Here is a 22,288-nt window from a genome sequence, read left to right as displayed (position 1 = left end):
TCTTCGAACCAACTTCTCCAAGTCCTTGGTGGAAAGATCACCGGAGATTCTGTTGGCGTCATTTTTACCAGAGTATGTCCAAAGGGGATTTTTGCGAGCCTGAAGAGGCTGCACTCTAATCCTAAGGAAGTAGGCAGTGATTTGAACACCAGACAGCTCCTTGCCTCGAGTGTTTTGAAGCTGACGAATGCGAGACATGAGTGACTCTGTCGCCTTTTTCTCTTCCTCAGAAGCTTCGGCATCCCAGGAGCGGCGGCGCTGAATTCTGGCACTTCCGTCGAAAGGAATTATGTTGTGCTCAACGGAGTTGGCGCTTTCTTCGTGAATGTAGAGCCACTTTTTGCGCCATCCTTGGACAGAATCAGGAAACTTGACGTCGAAATAGTCGACATCAGTACGAACACAGATAACAACGCCACCTATGTTATAAGTGACGTTGTGGGAGCCATTGCGGCGGAGGCAGAAAATGCGCTTCCACAGAGCCCAGTTGGGAGGGATTCCGAGGAAGCATTCGCAAAGCGTGATGAAAATAGAAATGTGAAGGATGGAATTGGGGGTCAACTGGTGCAGTTGAATCCCATAAACGAAAAGAAGGCCGCGGAGGAAATCGTGGATTGGGGTCGAAAGGCCGCGGATGAGATGATCAACAAAACTAACCCGGTACTCCATTGGAGGCTTGGGGTAGCTTTCTTCGCTGGGAAAGCGGATGGCGTCCTCCTTCTTCATGAGGCCAAGCCTCTTCAGCATGTTGGTGTCTTGGTTGGAGATTTTGGATCTCTCCCACTCAAGATCCTCGGCGGCCATCTTGGATTCCGGAGTGCTGTGGCGAGTCAGACGCGCGCGCGGTGGCATCAACGGCAATGGGCAGAGCAATGTATGCGAGTGCGGAAGATCAGAGAGAGTTGGGCGCAGGGGAAGTTTTGCGAAGAGGAACAGGTGAGCGGCGCAAGCGAGGGGATGAACGGAGGTTGAAGAAAGGTTTATATAAGAATCGGGTGAAGCAGTGTGCCGTTGGATGAAGAAATCGTGTGGTGAGAATAGATTTTCTAGATACAAGGGCAAAAAAGTATTTTTACTGAGATAGGCGTTACCGTACGTGCGCCAGAAAAAGCGGAGGACGTGTGTCCCCCACTTGCATGACGTGTCAACGTGGTGGAAGCAATGGACCCACAAGGCAGAAAAATCACGACTATTCGAGAAGGATGAAGTAAATTTGATTAAGGGAAGCATGTCGACAAGAAAAATAAAAGAAGATTGGCGACAGGAAGAATTATTCAATACTTCGGGAGCCTTTGATCAAAAACAAGTTTTTGCCCAAATGCTCGGGGGCTACTTCGACAAAAAGTAAAATTTCGACTATGGCAATATAGAAATTGCGGGAGCCTACAACCAAGCACAAGTCCTTGGCTGTAGCCTCGGGGGCTACTCCCATCGGGAGCGCTGTTCGCGCACCCGAGAGATAAAAAAAAAAAGAGAAAGAAGAAAGAGATTATATTGGGAAATAATGGCAATATAGCGACAAGGTGGACTAAAATGTTGAGCCTACAACCAAGCACAAGTTCTTGGTTGTAGCCTCGGGGGCTACTCCCATCGGGAACGCTGTTCGCGTGCCCGATGAAATTAACAAAGAAAAAATAGAAAAGCAAGAGAGTATATTTCGAGTTATAATTCACTCGACATATACTCCCATCGGGAGAGCAATATAAGTCATATTTGACTCGGTAAAATGTGCCATTCCAACAGCCGGAAAAGCACTCGACAATATATTCTCAGAACGCCGAAGTTGCGATCAATTTCTGAATGCCGCAAATTTGCGAAGGTAAGACCCCAGATCCGTTCTGCTGGGCGTGGCATCGCCAAAGACTGCGCTCTGCTGCCTTTATCCGTATCAACAGATACGAAGAAAAATCCTAACGGACGCGTTAGGTACCCGATAAATTTGACTGGGACTCGACAGAATGGTAAGACCTTAAGCGGCACCTGTCGAAGTTTACACCAGTATCCCGAGATCATGTCCAGGGACGTGATTTTGAAGTAGGTTTTTGCGGATTGCCACTAGAGCAGTTAACTAGTACCTGATCCGTCAGATGAACTAGCCCCAACTACCATTATCCCTGTACAATATAGAATTTTATGTGAAGAAATATAAAAAAGTTAAAGCTCTCGAATAAAAATAAACAGTGGAGATTTTCCCTGATTCTACGATTCAAGCAAAATCTCGGGGGCTACTGACATAGGCATCCCAAATGGGCCTGCCGAAGATGGTACCCGGGGTTTACTAGAGGCCCAATACCCGAAGAATAAGAAGATTCGGGAGCCCAAGATCTATTAAGGAAAGATAGAGTTGTAATAGGAAGTGTTATTTGTAATCTGGCGGGATGAGTTAGAAACCGTCCCGGACTCTGTAAACTTGTATAACACGAATCCCTCGGCTCCACCTCCTATATAAAGGGGGAGTCGAGGGACGACGAATCAATCGAATCATTGTCTGCAAACCCTAGTTTTCATAATCGTCGAGTACTTTTCGGCTGAAACCTTCGAGATCTACTTACCCTCTACTTCCAACTAAACCCTAGCCTACAATCCATAGGCATTGACAAGTTGATACCTTGTCAACAGCGGAGTTGTCAATTCAGCTGCACCTGGAAACAGACTTGCTCGCAAGAGTTTATCAGTAGTAACAGTTTTATAGCAGTAGCAGTAGTGAAATAACAGCAGCAGAGTAACAGAGACAGCAGTAGTGATTTTAGTAAACAGCAGGATTAAAATACTGTAGGCACGGGGACGGATGAACGGGCGTTGCATGGATGAGAGAAACTCATGTAACACTCATAGCAGGGCATTTGCAGATAATAATAAAACGGTGTCCAAGTACAAAGCAATCAATAGGCATGTGTTCCAATTATAGTCGTACGTGATCGCAATGAGAAACTTGCACCACATCTTTTGTCCTACCAGCCGGTGGCAGCCGGGCCTCAAGGGAAACTACTGGATATTAAGGTACTCCTTTTAATAGAGTACCGGAGCAAAGCATTAACACTCCGTGAACACATGTGATCCTCACATCGTTACCATTCCCTCCGGTTGTCCCGATTTCTGTCACTTCGGGGCCATCGGTTCCGGACAGCGACATGTGTGTACAACTTGCAGGTAAGATCAATAAACAATGAATATCTTGATGAAACAATAACATGTTCAGATCTGAGATCATGGCACTCGGGCCCTAGTGACAAGCATTAAGCATAACAAGTTGCAACAATATCATCAAAGTACCAATTACGGACACTAGGCACTATGCCCTAACAATCTTATGCTATTACATGACCAATCTCATCCAATCCCTACCATCCCCTTCAGCCTACAGCGGGGGAATTACTCACACATGGATGGGGGAAACATGGCTGGTTGATGTAGAGGCGTTGGCGGTGATGGCGGCGATGATCTCCTCCAATTCCCCGTCCCGGCGGAGTGCCAGAACGGAGACTTCTGGCTCCCGCGACGGAGTTTCGTGATGTGGCGGCGTTCTGGAGGGTTTCTGGCGACTTCGACTTCTGCCCGTGCGTTTTTAGGTCGAGGCTGATAAATAGTCCGAAGGAGGGCGTCGGAGGCCGGCCGAGGGGGCCACACCACATGGCCGCGCGGGCCCCCCCTGGGCCGCGCCGCCCTATGGTGTGGGGCCCTCGGGCCTCCACCTGAGTTGTCCTTCTGGCTCCGTCAGTATTCTTGGAAAATAGGGCCTTCTGCATAAATTTCGAGGATTTTCCCGAAAGTTGGATTTCTGCACAAAAACGAGACACCAGAACAGTTCTGCTGAAAACAGCGTTAGTCCGTGTTAGTTGTATCCAAAATACACAAATTAGAGGCAAAACAATAGCAAAAGTGTTCGGGAAAGTAGATACGTTTTGGACGTATCACCTGGCGCGGGTGCTTGTCGCAGTACTCGTGCCGTCGCCTCAGGTGCTCGCTACGGTGGTGTTGGGTTCGCCGGCATAACGTCGGCGCCTACCCTGGACTTGCAGCTGTTAGGGCCGCGCGAGCACTGCCTCGCCATGCCCTAGCTTCTGCTTCCAGGCGCAAGTAAGTGCTTCATCTTCTCCTTCTCTTCTGTGCGCCTCCCTTGCCACTGTTCTTCTTCCTCCTCGTGCTCTGTTGATCTCTGGTGGTCTTGTGATCACGCAGAGCTATGCCATAGCTGCTCAACCTTCCTATGCTTCTATCTACTGCAAGCTCATGGCCAAATTACCAGTTACTGGTACTGACCAATGTTGCTTTGCTTGCTATTCATGCTATGCTTGCTTCTCTGCTGCTCCTAGCATGCCCTGTACTTGCCATGCTCTGTTGTGCTTGATCAAGAGCCTGCTATGCCATGCTATGATTGATTATGGCTTGCTTGTGCTTACTGGTATATCATGCTTGCTTGTCTAGGTGTACTTGTGATGCATCAGTGACACTTGTGTGTGTGCCAGTGGTGCCTGTGATATGCTTCTGTGCTTCCTATGCAAGCTAGTGATCCATTGGATCATTCTTTGCTTGTTGGCTAGCTTCCCTGTGTAGCTTGGCTTGATTTAATTGATCCATTTGATCAATTCAATGTCAGTGATGGCTTACTAATTAATTATGTGGCTAAGTAATTCAATTTCCTTGTGATGCTGATGCTCAAGCATCACTATGCTGTTGCTTACTTGTGCTGTTGCTTATTCAAGCTACCTGGACTTGCTCCAGTGGTCATGATGCAGTGATTAATCTGTGTTGCCTTATATTATGTTGCTGTCAGTATTAAGCATGGATCTGTGATAAATTCATGCTTGAATTAATTAAGTTATGATGAACTTCTTATGCAGTAATGATTTAAATGACTTGCTTGCAAATGATTTGACTATTCATGATTGTGTAGCAAGCAATTGAATCTGAATCCATTCCTGGATAATGATGTGCTATATTTGGCTTTCTTTTAGTTGGTGCTAAGTGTGATGTGACCTCAGTGGCCTTGCTACTGATTGGTTGCTCACCTATTTAGTTGGATCTTGTGGCTACTCAACCTTTGCTTGCATATTTGGGAATCATACTTGATATGAATGCCAATATGCTTGCCTGATGAAATCTAGGGTTTACTGATGGTTCATAGCTTAGGATTTACTGTGTAGTCTTATTAGCTGCTAATCCTTGCAATTCATCTACTAGTGCTATCTGTGCATCTGATCTGGCTATTGTGTGCATCTGTGCATGTGTGCTAGTTTCTGTGTACAAGATCTGTACCTAGATGCTTTTCTATTTTTAGTAGCTTTTTGACTGGCAGTAATCCTTGGTGAAAACCAAGTGATGATCTACCCATATGAGCATCTGCTCATTCCCATGCTTATTTCATGCATATATGATGGATCAGATCCATTGGATATGTCCAGGAACTTGGTATACCTTGTTCTAGCTCCTAGTGTGAAATATTTGGTTGATGCAGACTTGGGGTTTCTATGCACAGCCCTTCACCTCCAGTTTCTGGTTGATCTTCTCAGGTCACCATGATTCCTGGTGGCTAAGTGGTTGTGTTGGTTTCTGTTCTTGAGTATGAATTGGATGAACTGGTGCTTGTTCTTGCTTCACCCTTACCTGGTGATTTGCATTTCTGGTCGACTGTCATGGTTCTAGGGTTTGTGTGCTATTTATATGGTCTCTACTTCTTCCCTGGCCATGACACACAAGCTTGGTTACTTTATGACTCACCCCTTGCATTGCCTTGCTGTTGCTTGCCTAGCAACAGCCTTCATATGGTGAAACTTGAGCCCACTATGGCTTGCTCAGTGTTGGTCTGCCTATGTCTATCTTGTGCTGTCCAGGAATTTGGACAAGCACAAGTGTGCTGTGATAGTTTGCACTGTCCAAACTGAATTTCCTGTGATTTTTGCTAACTGTCCAAACTGAACTTTGTTAACACTGATATTCTGTTTAGTATCTGTTCTATGTTTTTGTTTTGCAGGTTTGAATTATGCTATGGCCAGAAGATCATCCTCAAGCCACTTAGTTTAGGTTTAGTTTAGAATAAACTTGTAATTTTCCTTTTCTTTTATTCCTGATCATTATGTCTCAATTCTTGTATCAAGAATACTGTAAAGACTTTGTATTTGTGTTGTATATCAATAAAGCTCAAGTTTTGGTTTATGAGCTTTTGTATTATGTAATGTTTGATTGAATATTGTATTTGATATTCACTTTGAAATTCAAAGTGATTTGAATTTATATATTGTATTTGAAATTTGGAATTCATTGTTTATATTGTGTGATGTGTATAGTTAAATGCTTAACACTTATCAAATGCAATCATTCCCCAAAGTAACAAGTTACAAAAGAGATCATGTCGAAATTTCCCTAACTCACATTGCCTAACCCTAAATGCAAAATGAGAGAGAACCTCGAACCCTCTTAGGTTTAGTTGCAATAAGGCGCGAAAATTTCCCCCGTTTTGCGATGAAATGCACATCCCATTTCTAAATCTACCCTTCGTTGTTCCTATGTTCTAGGTCATTACAGCCTCTCCCCCTTAACAGAAACTTCGTCCCGAAGTTAAGATTGGTACCTGAACATCTCGGGGTAAGACTTCCTTAATTCTTCTTCCGTCTCCCAAGTTGCTTCTCGCTCAGGATGATGTTGCCATTGAACTTTGCAGTATTTGATTGCTCTGTTTCTTAACTTCTTCCACTGTACTTCTAAGATCTTTTCCAGTTTTTCCACATAAGTTAGATCAGATTGCAATTCTATTTCTTCATATGTAATAGGATCATCCGGTGCCTTCAAACACTTTCTGAGTTGTGAAACATGAAACACATTATGAACTTGACGTAGTTGTGCCGGTAACTCCAACTCAAAAGCTATTCCTCGATTCTGACTGAGTATCTTAAATGGTCCTATATATCGAGAACTTAACTTTCCTTTCACTCCGAACCTCGTAAGTCCTTTCATTGGGCTAACCTTTAAATAAACCATGTCTCCCACTTTCGGTTCCCAATCTCTTCTCTTTAAGTCGGCGTAACTCTTCTGACGACTCTGAGCTATTTTGAGTCTATCCCGGATCACCTCGATAACGTCTTGTCTCTCCTTGATGTAGTCCGGTGTAAACTCCTTGTTTTCTCCGGTTTCGAACCAACAAATTGGTGATCGACACTTTCTTCCGTACAATGCTTCGTACGGTGCCATCTGGATGCTACTCTGATAACTATTGTTATATGAGAACTCCGCTAAAGGTAAATGATCCTCCCATGAGCCTCCAAAGTTCAGAGCACAAGCTCTAAGCATGTCCTCAAGTATCTGATTGGTTCTTTCGGTTTGTCCACCGGTTTGTGGATGATATGCTGTACTGAAATCCAACTTGGATCCCAAAGCTTCTTGGAGTTGTTTCCAAAATGCTGATGTGAAAATTGAACCTCTATCTGAGACTATCTTCTTGGGTACTCCATGCTTACTCACAATCTCCTTCACATATATATCCACAAGCTTTTCTGCAGTATCTTTTGTATTTACGGCTATGAAATGAGCACTCTTGGTAAGCCTGTCCACTATTACCCATATCATATCCTTCTTCTTACTAGTCATTGGTAGACCAGTAACAAAATCCATTCCGATTTCATCCCATTTCCATTCCGGTATCTCTAGTGGTTTGAGTAATCCCGCATGACTCTGATGTTCTGCCTTCACTCGTTGACATGTATGACATTCCGAGACATATTGTGCTATTTCTCTTTTCATGTTGTTCCACCAAAACATCTCCTTCAAATCCATATACATCTTAGTACTTCCCGGATGTATTGAATAAGGGGTTTCATGTGCTTCCTTTAATATGATTGACTTCACTTCTGGATCATCCGGTACACAGATCCTTTTCTGGAAGTATAATGAATCAAAATCCCCTAGATGGAATTCCGATGGTCTTCCTTCTCCAATCCTCTTGATTTCCTCTTGGATGAACAAATCATCCGCTTGATTTCGGATAATCTCATATTTCAAATCCGAATACATCTCATCCATAATCCTCATGGTTGCTATACTTCCCTTATCATCATCTTGAATAAACAAAATCTGAGCCTCCTCTAGCTCTTTCCGAAGTTCCTTTGGAATCTCCCATTCCGTAGGTTGATTCTCCGTACTCTTCCTACTTAGGGCATCTGCTACTACATTAGCCTTGCCTGGTGTATAGTTGATTTTAAGGTCGTAATCCTTAATCAACTCTAACCATCTGTCGTGGTATCGTCACGGCATATGCCATAGGGTGGCTAATCGAAGTGGTTCCTGAGGGATCTCACGGCGGTATCCAGATGCGGGTATGGGCACGAGCGACACGGCGACGTACCCAGGTTCGAGGCCCTCCGATGGAGGTAAAACCTCTACTCCTGCTATGAGTGTATATGATGATCACACAATACAATGGTGCTCCTAGAGCTGTGTCCGGCTGCTCCTGGGAGGCTAAAGGAGACGATGGTCTCTCTCACAGGGCAGCTCTGTAGGTGGGTGGAAGCAATAAATGATCGATCCCCTGCACGAGAGGGGGTAGTGCGGCTTATATAGGCACCGGCACTTTACATATAAGACCCTATAGTCTACTGGCCGGCTTGGCCGGCTTTGGCTTCCGCTCCTTCCCGAGGCGGTGACGTCAGGAGTGGTTGAGGCATGGTGGCCTGTCCCATCCGGCTGCCACGGTCAGCGGTATGGAGAGGAGGTGTCCCTGTCGCCGTCAGCCACTGTAGCCAGTACGGATCGTCGTAAGCCCTGACGGCCTGTCCGGCGCGTGGCACTATTGCTCCACAGTGCCCCGCGCTTTACGGAAGATGGAGTCGGCGTGGACTTTAGGAACCCGGATCACCCACCCGGTTCCTTCCAGTGCAAGACTCGCCAGCCTCGAGTCGGTCTGAGGTACAAACCCCAGTCGGATATGGCTTGTAGAAGCCGGCCCAGCTACAGCGTTGGTGGCCGCAGCCAGGCCGACTAGGACCTAGAGCTAGCCGGCTTCCGGACCAGCCGGCCACGGCGCTAGCCGGCTGCTCCTCAGCCGGCCTTTGCCGCGAGCCGGCCAGTGGCCAGCCGGCTGCTCCGTGTCCATTGCCCTATCCGGGGTCTTCCCCCCGACATTAGCCCCCGAAGCTGGCAAGGTCCTGCGTTTAGAAGGACCTAGGCAGGTTTTCCTGGCTTCTTGAATATATTTGACGGCACTTGGAGGGGCCGACTGAGGATTTCCTTTCAGCCGGCTGCGCCCTCATCCGGCTCGTTCCTGCCGGCTGCTCCCAGCCGGCCGCTTTTTACACTTGTACAGTTTTTGCTTTCTCGCAAGATCTGATGGCGCCTCCGCCTTGCTGATGAATTTTGGCTCGGGTGGAACTTATTGTCCGGCTCCGGCTTGCGGCGCGCCGGAGTCTCCGCCGCCTCAGGCCCTGCGCCCGACTTGACTGGCCTGATGCCTGGCCTGGCGGTCGGTTCGTCTGGTCACATCAATGTCCCTCCGGATCCGGTGCGGTAGTGGGCGACGTGGTGTGGCCGTTTCTGGTAACGGTAGCGGTCGTGGGAGGAGTTATGGCGCAGTAAATCCGGAGACGTGGCCCACGTCGGCCACTTGGAGGCCAACCGCCCGCCGCGGTCGGCTATAAATGCCGCGGGGGCGGTATCGAGGCGGCCACTTGCCATTCTCTTCCTCCTCGCGCTCCTGCTTCCATCGCTCTCTGCGCGCTCGAGCTCGCTGTTGCCCCGGCGAACGCCTCCCGCTGGCGAACTCCGGCGGGCGAATCTTCATCGATCCACCGCCGCCACTCCGTCAATCCGGCGCCACGGGGCCGCGCGTCTCGACGGAGCGTCCTCAGCCGCCGTTGTCGCCGCTGCGGTCGCAAGGTTCTTCCTCGCCGTTTAGTCTCTCCTGGTAATCTTCTTCCTCGACCTCGTCAATGGCGTCCCCCAGCGGATCGTGGAGGGGCTCCTACATGCGGGAGGACGACGTCGAACGACTGGTGCGCCTCCGGCGGATCCCGTAGTCGGTGATCACGCGGGTGCCCGGCGAGGAGGTGGAGCCCAAGCCGGAGCCTGGCGAGTGCGTCGTCTTCGGCGCGCACCTCGATCGCGGGCTGGGCCTGCCGGCTTCGACGTTCTTCCGGCAGTTCCTCGACCACTTCGGCCTTCAGCCGCATCACCTGCCGGCCAACGCGTGCGTCCTCCTGAGCTGCTTCGTGGCGTTCATGGAGGCTTACGCCGGCTTGTGGCCCGACATCGACTTCTGGAGTCGGCTCTTCTTCTTGAAGGCGCAGACCAACGACGGCCGCCTGCGAGCCTGCGGCGCCGCCTCGATCTACACCCGGCCTGGTACGCCTTTCCCCAAAATCCCCATCGTCGACTCGGTGAAGAACTGGCAGATGTCATTCTTCTACGTGCGCAACGAGGGGGAGCTCGTCGACCGGATCAACCTGCCGGAGTTCAACCCGGCTCCTCCAGTCGGCCGGATCAACTGGAGCCACAACGCCCGCTCGACGGATCAGAACGCCGAGGTGAACCTGCTTTGGGATTTCCTGGCGACAGCCACCGATGGCGGGCTGACTGCCGAAGATCTCCTCTGCACCATCGCCGAGCGCCGGGTGCTGCCGCTCCAGATGCGCACCCACAAGATCGGGCACATGTCCGGCCGGTTCGATCCGAACCAGACGTCCAAGGCGCCGCTCACCAAGGCCCAGGTGGCCAGCCGGGTGAACCACATCACCAAGGCGAACCTGGCGGAGGACTGGAGCTACGGGCTGGTGCCCTGCGACAGGGACCATCCGCCGGCGCGGGTAAGCCTCGTGTCTTTGCCATTTTCCGGCTTGCGGCTGCGAGGCCGACTTCCTTTTTCTTCTGCCGACTTCCGGCTTGTCATATGCTTATGTTTTTTCTGTCTTTCTAGCTTTTTGAGCGCCAGAACGCCGAGGACGGCGACCTGGCGACGAGGAGGTGCACGCCGGATCACGTCGATCCGGCTGACCAAGCCGGCGATCATGCCGGCGACGACGACCTGCCGCAGGCGCCTGATCTAGGCGGCCAGGGGGAGCACAATCCGCCCCCTTCACCAGAGCAACAGGAGGAGGAGGAGCCGGCGACGTCCGGCACGGGGCCAATCCCCGCCGTGCCTCTGCGTACGAGGCCGCCAAGCACCACGGTGACTTCGGCGCCCAAGGGCACGAAGCGAGCCGGCTCCACCGCCGCCTGGGAGGCGAAGGCGAAGAAGCAGCGCCGGCAACAGCCGAAGAAGGTCCCGGAGCAGGCCGGGTGAGTTCTCTTTCTTTTTCTTGTTTGATTCCTTTTCTTTCCTTACTTTTATGCTTATCTTCTCTCTGTTTATCCGGCTAGGGCTCCTATCAAGTTTGCCCAGGGCGGCGGCTCCCGGCAAGCTCCGCGCGTTGTGTCGCCGCTTCCCCGCCAGAGGAGGGAGCAGACGCCGCAGCCTTCCTCGCGCGCACCTACGCCACCGCCGCCTGCCGCAGGGGCGCCTTCCTTCGCTGTGCCGCTGGCCTCAGCGCCTGATCGCGGCACGTGGGTCGAGCCGACGCGGCAGCCGACGCTGGACGACATGTTCCCGCGCCGGACACCTCTTACGGACCCAGCCCGGGGGCCGAGCGGGGCATGCCGCCTTCGGCGGAGCCGGAGCCGGCGGGGGCTGCTCCTAGAACCGGCACCGCAGGGCCGCGCCGCCTGCGGCCGGAGCCGGCACCAGGCCCAGCGTGGTGGAGCTGGACGAGAGCCCGGAGGCGCCCCGAGGCGCCGGAGATGACTGGGCCGGCTGGGCCATCCGCTGCGCCTGGAGCGATGCCGCCGCCGCAGCCGACGACAGAGGAACCGGCCAGGCAGGAGCCGGCGAGGGACGAGCCGGCGCGCATGGAGGGCGCCGACTCGCGCGCGCTGGTGAGGACGGGGACCCCATCGGCGTCACCACAAGGCCTGCACGTGGCCAAGGGCGCACTTCTTCTTCAGGTGCCGTCCGCCTCCGACTCCAGCCTCGGCTCGGCTGCCACCATGGAGCAGGCGTGGCTCCGCGCCGACTCCTACGAGGTGACCAGCCGGGAGGGGAATCCCGGCCAAGCATCGGTGGAGATGTTCTTCTCCAGCCTGCAGGCCAGTCTCAAGGCCAGGGCAGCCGAGGCCGCGGCTAACGTTGCCAAGGTGGAGGAAGCCGGCAAGGTAAGCTTCGTCTGTTTTTGATCTGATTATCATCCTGGTAGCCCTCCGAGGCATGGGCCGGCTGCTTGGAGCTGGCACGGGTTTCGCCTGATCGACTAACTTTTTCTTTTCCTTAGGCTGTGATGGACCGGCGCACCACTTTGTATAACCGCGCCGTCACCCATTACCACAAGGCCAAGCTGGACCGGGCCGACTTGGCCCGCGAGCTGGAAGCCGTCAAGGGTAAGCTCTACGCTTCTTTCGACTTGATGTCTTATTCTCTTTTTAATCTTGGTTGGCTGACATTTCTTTCTGGCCGCCTCGCAGCTGAAGCCGCCAAGGTCCCGCAGCTGGAGTCGGATCTCCGAGCCGCTCGCGCCCAGTGCGCCGAGAGCGAGGAGGCGGGCCGATCCGCCGCCGGCAAGCTCAAGCTGGCTGAGCAAGAGCTGACGCGGCTGCGCCTGCTGGAGAAGAACCACCTCACCGAGCTCAACTCCCTCAGGACGGCGGAGAATGAGAAGGTGGATGATCTGAGCCGGCGGCTGACGGAGGTGGAGAAGCAGCGGCTTGCACTGCAGGAGGAGGTCACCGCCAAGTCCACAGAGCTGACGGCTACCGCCAAACGCTGGACCGACGATTTTAGTGCGCTTGATCGCGGCTTGGCGGGTGAGTATATCTTTATGTTCCTTTCCCTTTGCCGGCTTTTGTTGGCAGCCGGCAGCAGAAACTTCTGATTTCTTCGCTATCCTCATCTTCGGGCTGGTGGCAGTCGGTTCTTGCCGGCTGCCGCCAGGCTTTTCCTTTTGGCTTAGGACTTCGAAAATTTGCATTTTTCAGCTTATTTCGGCTTCAATGGTTTCTGACTTGCTTCTTCTTCTTGCAGCGGCCTTCCCGGAGACGCAGGAGGCGGCTTTGGCAGCCGTTGGCGTCGCGCGCGACTCCAGGAGGCGGGAGACCGGCGAGAGCAGCTCGGAGTACTTCTCCATGGAGGACCACCTGGCGTCCATGGCTGCCCGCATCGAGCCCATCACCAAGCTCAGCTGGGAGCTTCGGAAGGCGGCTGAAGAGCTGGTGCCCATGCTGTGGCCTGGAGAGGCGGCGCCGCAAGATATCTCCGGCCTCATCTCCGCGATGGAGCGGGCGCCGGACCGCTTCCTCGACTGGAAGGAGTCGGCCACGCGCGCCGGTGCCGACATGGCGCTGTCCTTCGTCCTCTCCTGGTACAACGAGGTGGACCTGGGGCAGCTTGAGTTCCGGCGAGCCGGCGTGGAGGACAAGCTCCCAGCCGATCTCAAGGCCGCCCGCCTTGCTCGAGCCAGCACCATCGCCGACTTCGTCGACAAGACCCTCTTCGTCGCGGATCCGAACCCTCCTCCATCCGATGGAGATTACATGGATGATGAGGAGGCGGAGGACGTGCCTGAGGACGACCCGGCAGCCGGCTCCACTGATGCCCCTCCGGCTTAGATTTCCTGCTTTTCAGTTGTTCTTTTGCCAAGACAATTTATTAAATCCCCGGGATGCCGGGTGCAGATGTACGAATATTATCGCCCTTTAATTATGTCACACTTTAATGTGTTTGTTAATCATTTGTGTGCCGAGTTGCTTTCTTTCGACTCGTTCGCTTTTTCCCATCCGCCCCACTCTTTGGCTGTGCTCTTGCCGGTCGTGCGTCCGACTTGCGATCCGTCGCCGGATCAAGAGCGGGCCGCTGGGTGAGGCCGACAGTATTTCAGTCGAACGAGCTGAATTTGGCAATCCGGCACTTTTATGAAAAGTTGCAAGTCAACTCGCTTTTACTCTTTCCCTTAGTCGTTTTTCGCGTGCCGGCTCCCTAGGCCTTACTCCCGCCAGCCGGACAGCCGGGTTGCGGTCTGTAGCTGGATCGGAAGCCGGCTGTCGGAAACTGGATCACGTTACTAAGCCGGCCACGTGAGAGGGTTCAAGCCAATTGGCGAAACAAGGTAAAGTACGCGAAAAACTTGTCGGAAACGATGCTCTTGGCGCAAGCTTTTTCATAACTCACAAAAGGGATACAAGGGATACATACATTCCTGCTCTCATGTGTAAAATGGGCGGAGTAACCTGACATTCCAGGGACGTTTAGTCTCCTCGTCAGCCTTGTCCGGCTTGTTTTTCTTAGCCTCTTGGGCATCTATGAGATAGTAGGAATCATTGCCTACTGCCTTGCTCACGATGAAGGGACCCTCCCATGGGGATGACAGTTTATGCTGTCCGGCTGTCCGCTGGATCAGCCGGAGCACTAGGTCTCCTTCTCGGAATGCTAAGGGCTGGACCTTCCGGCTGTGATAGCATCGGAGGCTTTGCTGGTAGATAGTAGATCTAGACTCAGCCAGCAGCCGGGCCTCTTCGACCAGGTCAACTCCATCTTCGCGAGCTTCTTTGGCTTCGGCTTCTGTGTAGAGCTTGATCCTTGGCGCGTCATGCTCGATATCAGTCGGCAAGACGGCTTCGGCCCCGTATACGAGGAAAAATGGTGTGAAGCCGACTGAGCGGTTTGTCGTTGTGCGCAGGCTCCACAGCACATTGGGCAGTTCTTCAATCCAGCAGCCGGCTGCTCGCTCGAGCGGCTCCACTAGCCGGGGCCGGATGCCGGCTAGGACTAAGCCGTTAGCCTTTTCCACTTGTCCGTTGGACTCTGGGTGTGCCATAGAAGATAGGGCCATCCGGATCCCCATTTCCCCGCAATAGCGAGAGAAGATGCCTTGGGAGAAGTTGGTGCCGTTGTCGGTGATGATGGTGTGGGGGTAGCCGAATCTCACAATGATTTCCTTGAGGAATGTGACGGCTGTGGACCCGTCCAGTTTCTTGATTGGCTTGGCTTCGATCCACTTGGTGAATTTGTCAATCATTACCAGGAGATGTGTCATGCCGCCTCGCGCTGTTCTGAATGGGCCTACCATATCCAAGCTCCATACGGCGAATGGCCATGTGATGGGGATGGTTTTCAAGGCGGAAGCCGGCTGGTGTCTCTGCTTTGCGAAGCGCTGACAGCCGTTGCACTTCTTCACCAAATCTTCTGCGTCTCTGAGCGCAGTTGGCCAGTAAAAACCGTGCCGGAAGGCTTTGGCCACTATGGCTCTGGATGAGGCGTGATGTCCGCACTCTCCTTGATGGATTTCCCGTAGGAGTTCAATCCCTTCAGCCGGCTGGACGCACCGCTGGAACACCCCACTTACGCTGCGTTTGTACAGCTGGTGGTTGATGATGGTATAGGCCTTGGCCCTTCTCTCAATCTGCCTGGCCTGGACTCTATCATCAGGTAGCACACCGTCGGTGAGGTAGGAGAGGAATTCTTGTGCCCATGAAGGTACGCATCTTATCTCGAATGCACTGACCAACAGGGCCTCCTGCGTGGGAGCTTCCGGATTCGACTGCATGGTCGCCGGGTTCGGCTTGCTAGCCGGCGGGTTCGGCTTGCTAGCCCCCGAGTTTGGCGATGAAGCCCCCGGGTTGGACTGAGAAGTCCCCGGGTTCGGCATGCTAGCCGGCGGGTTTGGCTTGTTAGCCCCCGACTTGGGCGATGAAGCCCCCGGGTTCGGCTGAGCAGCCCCCGGGTCAGCCGGCACGAATATTGAATCCGAGTCCGGTGACGGTATGATGGACGGCTTCTTGAGAACCGCCAAGGCGACACCCGGCGGAATGGCTTGCCGGGTTGAGCCAATCTTGGATAAGGCATCAGCCGCTTCGTTGTTTGCTCGTGGCACATGGTGGAATTCGCAGCCGTCGAAGAAGCCGGATAGCTGCTGGACATGGAAGCGGTATGAGGCCATGTTGGCGTCCTTCGCGTCCCAGTCGCCAGATGCTTGCTGTATGACCAAGTCGGAGTCGCCGAAGCAGAGTATGCGACGCACGCCAATCTCCTTGGCCAGCTTCAGCCCATGAATGAGCGCTTCATATTCCGCCACATTGTTGGATGCGGCGAAGTGGATCTGCAGGACGTAGTCCAGCCGGTCTCCCTTGGGAGAGGTGATGACGATGCCGGCTCCCAAGCCATTGCGCATCTTCGAGCCGTCGAAGTGCATCTTCCAATGTGTGGAATCCGGCACAGGCGGCAGGTACTGCATCTCAGCCCAGTCGACGAAGAAGTCCGCGAGGATCTGCGACTTGATGGCTGTGCGTGGCTCGTAGAGGATGGTGTGGGCGGCTAGCTCCAGGGCCCACTTGGCAACCCGGCCGTTGGCGTCCTTGCTGCCGATGATTTCCGCCAAAGGTGCTGTGGCAACCACCCTGATGGGATGTTCTTGAAAGTAATGCTTGAGCTTCTTGGCTGCCATGTAGACGCCGTAGGTGACCTTCTGGTAGTGGGGGTAGTTTTGCTTCGACTGGGAGAGCACTTCGCTGAGGTAATAGACTGGGCGCTGGACCAGCTGCTCTCTGTTTTTGGCTTCTTTGCGCTCCACCACCAGGACAACGCTAACCACTCGGTTGGTGGCTGCAATGTATAACAGCATCGGCTCCATTGAACCCGGCGTTGCAAGGATTGGCGCGGTTGAGAGCACGCGCTTTAAGTCACGGAAGGCTTCATCCGCCTGTGGTGACCAAACGAACTTGTCCGCCTTCTTCATCAATTGATACAGGGGCAGTGCCTTCTCCCCCAGCCGGCTGACGAAGCGGCTCAAGGAAGCCAGGCAGCCCGCGAACTTCTGGACGTCCTTGAGGCACTGCGGCAGCTCCATTTTTTCAATGGCACTGATCTTCTCCGGGTTGGCTTCGATTCCTCGCTGAGAGACGAGGTAGCCCAGGAGTTGGCCGGCTGGCACGCCGAATGTGCACTTGGCCGGGTTGAGCTTCATCCGGAATCTTCGCAGATTGGTGAAGGTTTCTCTCAGGTCATCAAGGAGGGTAGGCATCTCCTTGGTTTTTACAACGACATCATCCACATATGCGTGAACGTTTCTGCCGATTTGATCCTGCAAGCATTTTTGCATGCACCTTTGGTAGGTGGCGCCTGCATTTTTCAAGCCGAACGGCATAGTCGTGTAGCAATAAGCCCCGTACGGGGTAATGAACGAAGTCTTTATTTGATCATCCGGATTCAAAGGAATCTGGTGGTAGCCTGAATAGGCATCTAGAAAAGACAACAATTCACAGCCGGCAGTCGAGTCTATGACTTGATCTATGCGCGGCAGGGGAAAGGGATCCTTTGGGCACGCCTTGTTCAGGCTGGTGTAGTCGATACACATGCGCCAGGAGCCGTTCTTCTTCAAAACCAGGACCGGGTTCGCCAACCAGTCCGGGTGCAGCACTTCCATGATGAAGCCGGCAGCTAGGAGCCGGGCGATTTCTTCACCGATGGCCTTCCTTCGTTCTTCGGCGAAGCGCCTGAGAGGCTGCTTCACCGGCTTGGCCTCAGGCCGGACGTGGAGGTGGTGCTCAGCCAACTCCCTCGGCACACCCGGCATGTCTCTTGGAGTCCATGCGAAGATGTCCCGATTCTCACGGAGGAAGCTGGTGAGCTCGCTTTCCTATTTCTTGTTCAAGCCGGCACCGATGGTGACGAACTTGTCCGGCTGCGCCGGGTCCAGCAGGATCTTCTTGGTGTTGTCGGCCGGCTGGAAGTGAGTCGTCCCAGCCGGGTTGCCCGCAGCCGGCATGTCTGTCTGCGCGGCTTTGGCGAGGGCGACGGCGTCGTGGATGAGCTGCTTCTCGGTGGCGATGACCAGCGTCTGGGCCATCTTGGAGCTCTGCGTGGCGCAGTCCATGGAGCGGCGATAGTCGCCGGCTACGGTAATGACCCCCTTGGGGCCAGGCAGCTTCATCTTCAGGTACCCATAGTGGGGCACCGCCATGAACTTGGTCAGGGCCGGCCTGCCCAGGAGCGCGTGGTAGGGACTCACGAGGTCCACCACCTCGAACTCGATTCTCTCGGTGCGGAAGTGGTCCGGCTTCCCGAACATCACCTCCAGCGTGATCCGGCCGATCGGCTGGCAGCAATGGCCTGGCACGATGCCATGGAAGACGGTGGGGGTGGGGCGCAACTCGGCCTCCTGGATGCCCAGCTTGCGGGCGGTGTCGCGGTAGAGGATGTTGATGCTGCTGCCGCCGTCGATGAGGACGCGCGAAAAATGCACGCTGCGCCGGGTTGTGCCGATGGTGGGGTCGAGGACCATGGCGTAGCTGCCCGGCTTCGGCAGGATAGCCGGTGTGTCGCGGCGATCAAAAGTGATGGCCTGCTCTGACCAGTTTAGGTACTGGGGGACCGGCGGTATAACCGCGTTGACCTCGAGGGAACGGCGCTCTTGGCTCGTCCTGTCCTCGGGCTCGGAGGTGAAGATGATGTAGGTGGCGTCTTCGGCCAGATATCGGCCTCCATGGTGCACTTGGTTAGCCTCGTGGTGCTCGAGGTTGGCGTTCTCTGCGCCGGCTTGGCCACCCGGCCCGCCGGCTGGTGGAGGCGGGGGTGGAGGCGGTAGAGGTTCACCGCTTGTCAGCCGCTTCATGAAGTGGCAGTCGCGGGTGGTGTGGTTGGAGGGGTTCTTGCCGCTGTGGTACTTGCACGGCGAGTCGAGCATCTGCTCGAAGGTGTACTTCGGCTTCCACTGCCGGTCTTGCTTCTGGCGGCGGCTGCCGCCTGCCGCGTTGTCTGCCACGGCGGCTACGTGGGCGGAGCCGTACCGGCGGTCCGGCTGGTCGCTGTGACGCTTGCCGCGGTAGTTGTCCCGCCGGCTGCCATGCGAGGCGCCCTCGGCCGGCTTGTTGTTGTCTTTTCTGGTGGGGGCCGGCGGAATGTCAGCCGGCACCTTGCCGGCTTCCTCAGCCAGCGCGTACTTGTCGGCGATGGCCATCAAGGCGGCCATCGACTTGGGGTCACTGCGGCGCAACTTGTGCCACAGCATGGTGTTGGGCCGACAGCCTCCCATGAAGAAGCTGATGGCCTGGATCTCGTGCACGCCCTCGCAGGAGTTGCGCATCTCGCACCAACGCGTCAGGTACGCGCGATCCGTCTCGTCGGGGCCCTGCTTGCACATCTCGAGCTGCTGGGGGCGACCCGGCCGGCGATAGGTTCCGGTGAAGTTGCTGATGAAGGCCGCTTTGAAGTCGAGCCAGCCGTTAATGCTGCTGGCTGGCAGGTTGTTGAGCCATGTGCGGGCGGAGCCGACCAGCATCAGGGGGGAGTAGCGCACGGCCCAGCGCTTGTTGCCTTTGGCGATGCCGACTGCGGTGGAGTAGTCCTGCAGCCAGTCCTCCGGCTTGGCGGTGCCGTCGTACTTGGGGGTGTCGCGGGGGAGCGTGAAGCCTTCGAGCGTGGGCTCATTGGCGATGCGGGGCCCGAAGCACTTTGGGCCGGCTGGAGCTTCTTCTTCCGCGATACGGGATTCGACCAGCCGGTCGAGGCGATCTCGGGCGTCGGCGGGCTCGATGCGCGGGCCCAGCCGGGAGTGTGCCGGCTGGCACGTGCCGCTTGCTTCTGGAGCCGGCCGGTGATGACGGCGGGGCCCGGAGTCTTGTTCCTGGTTCCGGCTTGGAGGGGGCCGGCTGCGGCTGCTGCCGCTCGGCTGGTGGCTTGGCCGGCCCGAGCTGTGCGTGGCCCAGGAATCATGGCGCCGGCTTGGTGCTGGGGAGGCGGACTCGGCCGTGTCCCTGGCGCCTTCCCTGTCGTTGCCTACAGCTCCACGAGCGTGAGAAGCTCTGGGGGCGTTGACATACCTGGGGTCGGCGATTTGCCTGTTGGCTGCGTTGAGCAGCTCAGTCACCCGCCTGGTCTGGCGGCGTAACTCTTCGCCTTCAAGGCGGTTGAGCTCTTCTGCGGCGGCTTCTGCCGCGCGCACGTTCTTGTCGGGGGTGTTGTAGACAGGGAGCTCCACGGACGGAGCCGGCGAAGGAGCGCCGTCGCGGGCGATCTCGGCACCAAGGTCGCGGCCCCTGCGGCGGATATGGCCGGCTCGGCTTGGCTCGTCGCCGCCTGGAGTGAGGCCGTGGGCGCGGTTGTACTCGCGCTGGGTGATCTCCATCTGGCGCTTAGCAGCAGCCAGTTCTTCGGTTTGCTTGAGGAGGAGCTGGCGGTGCGCCTCCAAGTCCGCCTCGATGGCGGTGGGGTCGGCACCAGGCGTGAGCGGGGTGCTCAGTTTTGCCCGGACCGCATCCAGCCGGGACGGTGGTGGTGGCGCTTTCGGGCCCGAGCCGGAGGCGTTGGGGTCGATGTTGCGCTCCAAGTTGGGGCCGCGCATGCGCGGGTTCTTGGTGGGGAGCTCGTCGCTAGCCATCATGACTTGCACGACGGCGGGGCTGGCGGGAGCGCTGCTGCCGGCTCGCGGAGGAGGGCTAGCGCAGCGCAGCACCTGCCGCGGGTAGCGCGGCGGTGCGACGGTGGCGACGTAGACGTCGAAGCCGCCGAAGGAGATGACGCTGCCGCCGGCTGGGAAGGGCCGGTCAGCGAAGCAGCCAGCGTTGTCGCTGACGCAGTTGAGGGAGCCGAATCTCCAGATCAAGCCTGAAGCGACTCGCTCGCCGGTGGTGATGGTGAGGCCCGTCCGGATGAAGACACCGGCCGAGGATGCTGAAGGCCCCACGGTGGGCGCCAAATGTCGTGGTATCGTCACGGCATATGCCATAGGGTGGCTAATCGAAGTGGTTCCTGAGGGATCTCACGGCGGTATCCGGATGCGGGTATGGGCACGAGCGACACGGCGACGTACCCAGGTTCGAGGCCCTCCGATGGAGGTAAAACCTCTACTCCTGCTATGAGTGTATATGATGATCACACAATACAATGGTGCTCCTAGAGCTGTGTCCGGCTGCTCCTGGGAGGCTAAAGGAGACGATGGTCTCTCTCACAGGGCAGCTCTGTAGGTGGGTGGAAGCAATAAATGATCGATCCCCTGCACGAGAGGGGGTAGTGCGGCTTATATAGGCACCGGCACTTTACATATAAGACCCTATAGTCTACTGGCCGGCTTGGCCGGCTTCGGCTTCCGCTCCTTCCCGGGGCGGTGACGTCAGGAGTGGTTGAGGCATGGTGGCCTGTCCCATCCGGCTGCCACGGTCAGCGGTATGGAGAGGAGGTGTCCCTGTCGCCGTCAGCCACTGTAGCCAGTACGGATCGTCGTAAGCCCTGACGGCCTGTCCGGCGCGTGGCACTATTGCTCCACAGTGCCCCGCACTTTACGGAAGATGGAGTCGGCGTGGACTTTAGGAACCCGGATCACCAACCCGGTTCCTTCCAGTGCAAGACTCGCCAGCCTCGAGTCGGTCTGAGGTACAAACCCCAGTCGGATATGGCTTGTAGAAGCCGGCCCAGCTACAGCGTTGGTGGCCGCAGCCAGGCCGACTAGGACCTAGAGCTAGCCGGCTTCCGGACCAGCCGGCCACGACGCTAGCCGGCTGCTCCTCAGCCGGCCTTTGCCGCGAGCCGGCCAGTGGCCAGCCGGCTGCTCCGCGTCCATTGCCCTATCCGGGGTCTTCCCCCCGACACCATCTCTTCTGCCTCATGTTTAATTCCTTCTGAGTGAAGAAATATTTCAAACTTTTGTGATCGGTGTATAACTTACTCTTGGATCCATATAGAAATTGTCTCCAACTCTTCAGAGCATACACAACTGCCTCTAACTCTAGATCATGTATTGGGTAGTTGTGTTCATGTGGTTTCAACTGTCTTGATCCATAAGCTATCACCTTCCGATCTTGCATAAGAACACATCCAAGTCCATTCTTGGAAGTATCACAATACACCGTGTAATCCTTTCCTGGTTCAGGAACTGCTAGCACCGGTGCCGTGGTTAACTTATCTTTGAGTGTTTGGAAGCTGGCTTCACACTCATCCGTCCACTCAAATGGAGTATTTTTCTTGAGTAACTTGGTCATTGGTCCTGCAATCTTCGAAAATCCCTCTATGAATCTCCGATAATAGCCTGCCATACCCAGAAATCCTCGTATCTCCTTAGCATTTTTAGGTGATTTCCATTCCAATACGGACTGAACCTTGCTTGGATTCACCGCTATGCCTTCTTTGGTTATGACATGTCCAAGAAATTCAACACTATCTAACCAAAATTTGCACTTGCTAAACTTCGCATATAGCTGATGTTCCCTCAAAGTTTGCAGAACTATCTTCAAATGCTTGGCATGTTCTTCTTTATCTTTGGAATAGATTAGAATATCATCTATGAACACTATCACA

At 54.8% G+C, this 22,288-nt stretch overlaps 1 protein-coding gene across 1 annotated transcript in view; it reads right to left on the bottom strand.

Moving 5' to 3' along the window:
• The window catches only part of LOC139832341 (uncharacterized), a 112,032-nt gene that overhangs the window by 24,990 nt on the left and 64,754 nt on the right, over positions 1–22,288 (bottom strand). The window lies entirely within an intron of this gene.

The sequence above is a fragment of the Lolium perenne genome, chromosome 1 (assembly GCF_019359855.2).
Source record: "Lolium perenne isolate Kyuss_39 chromosome 1, Kyuss_2.0, whole genome shotgun sequence".
Classification (NCBI taxonomy): Eukaryota; Viridiplantae; Streptophyta; class Magnoliopsida; order Poales; family Poaceae; genus Lolium; species Lolium perenne.
The sequence above is the reverse complement of the archived record's forward strand: the minus strand, read 5'-3'. Positions and strand labels throughout refer to the sequence as shown.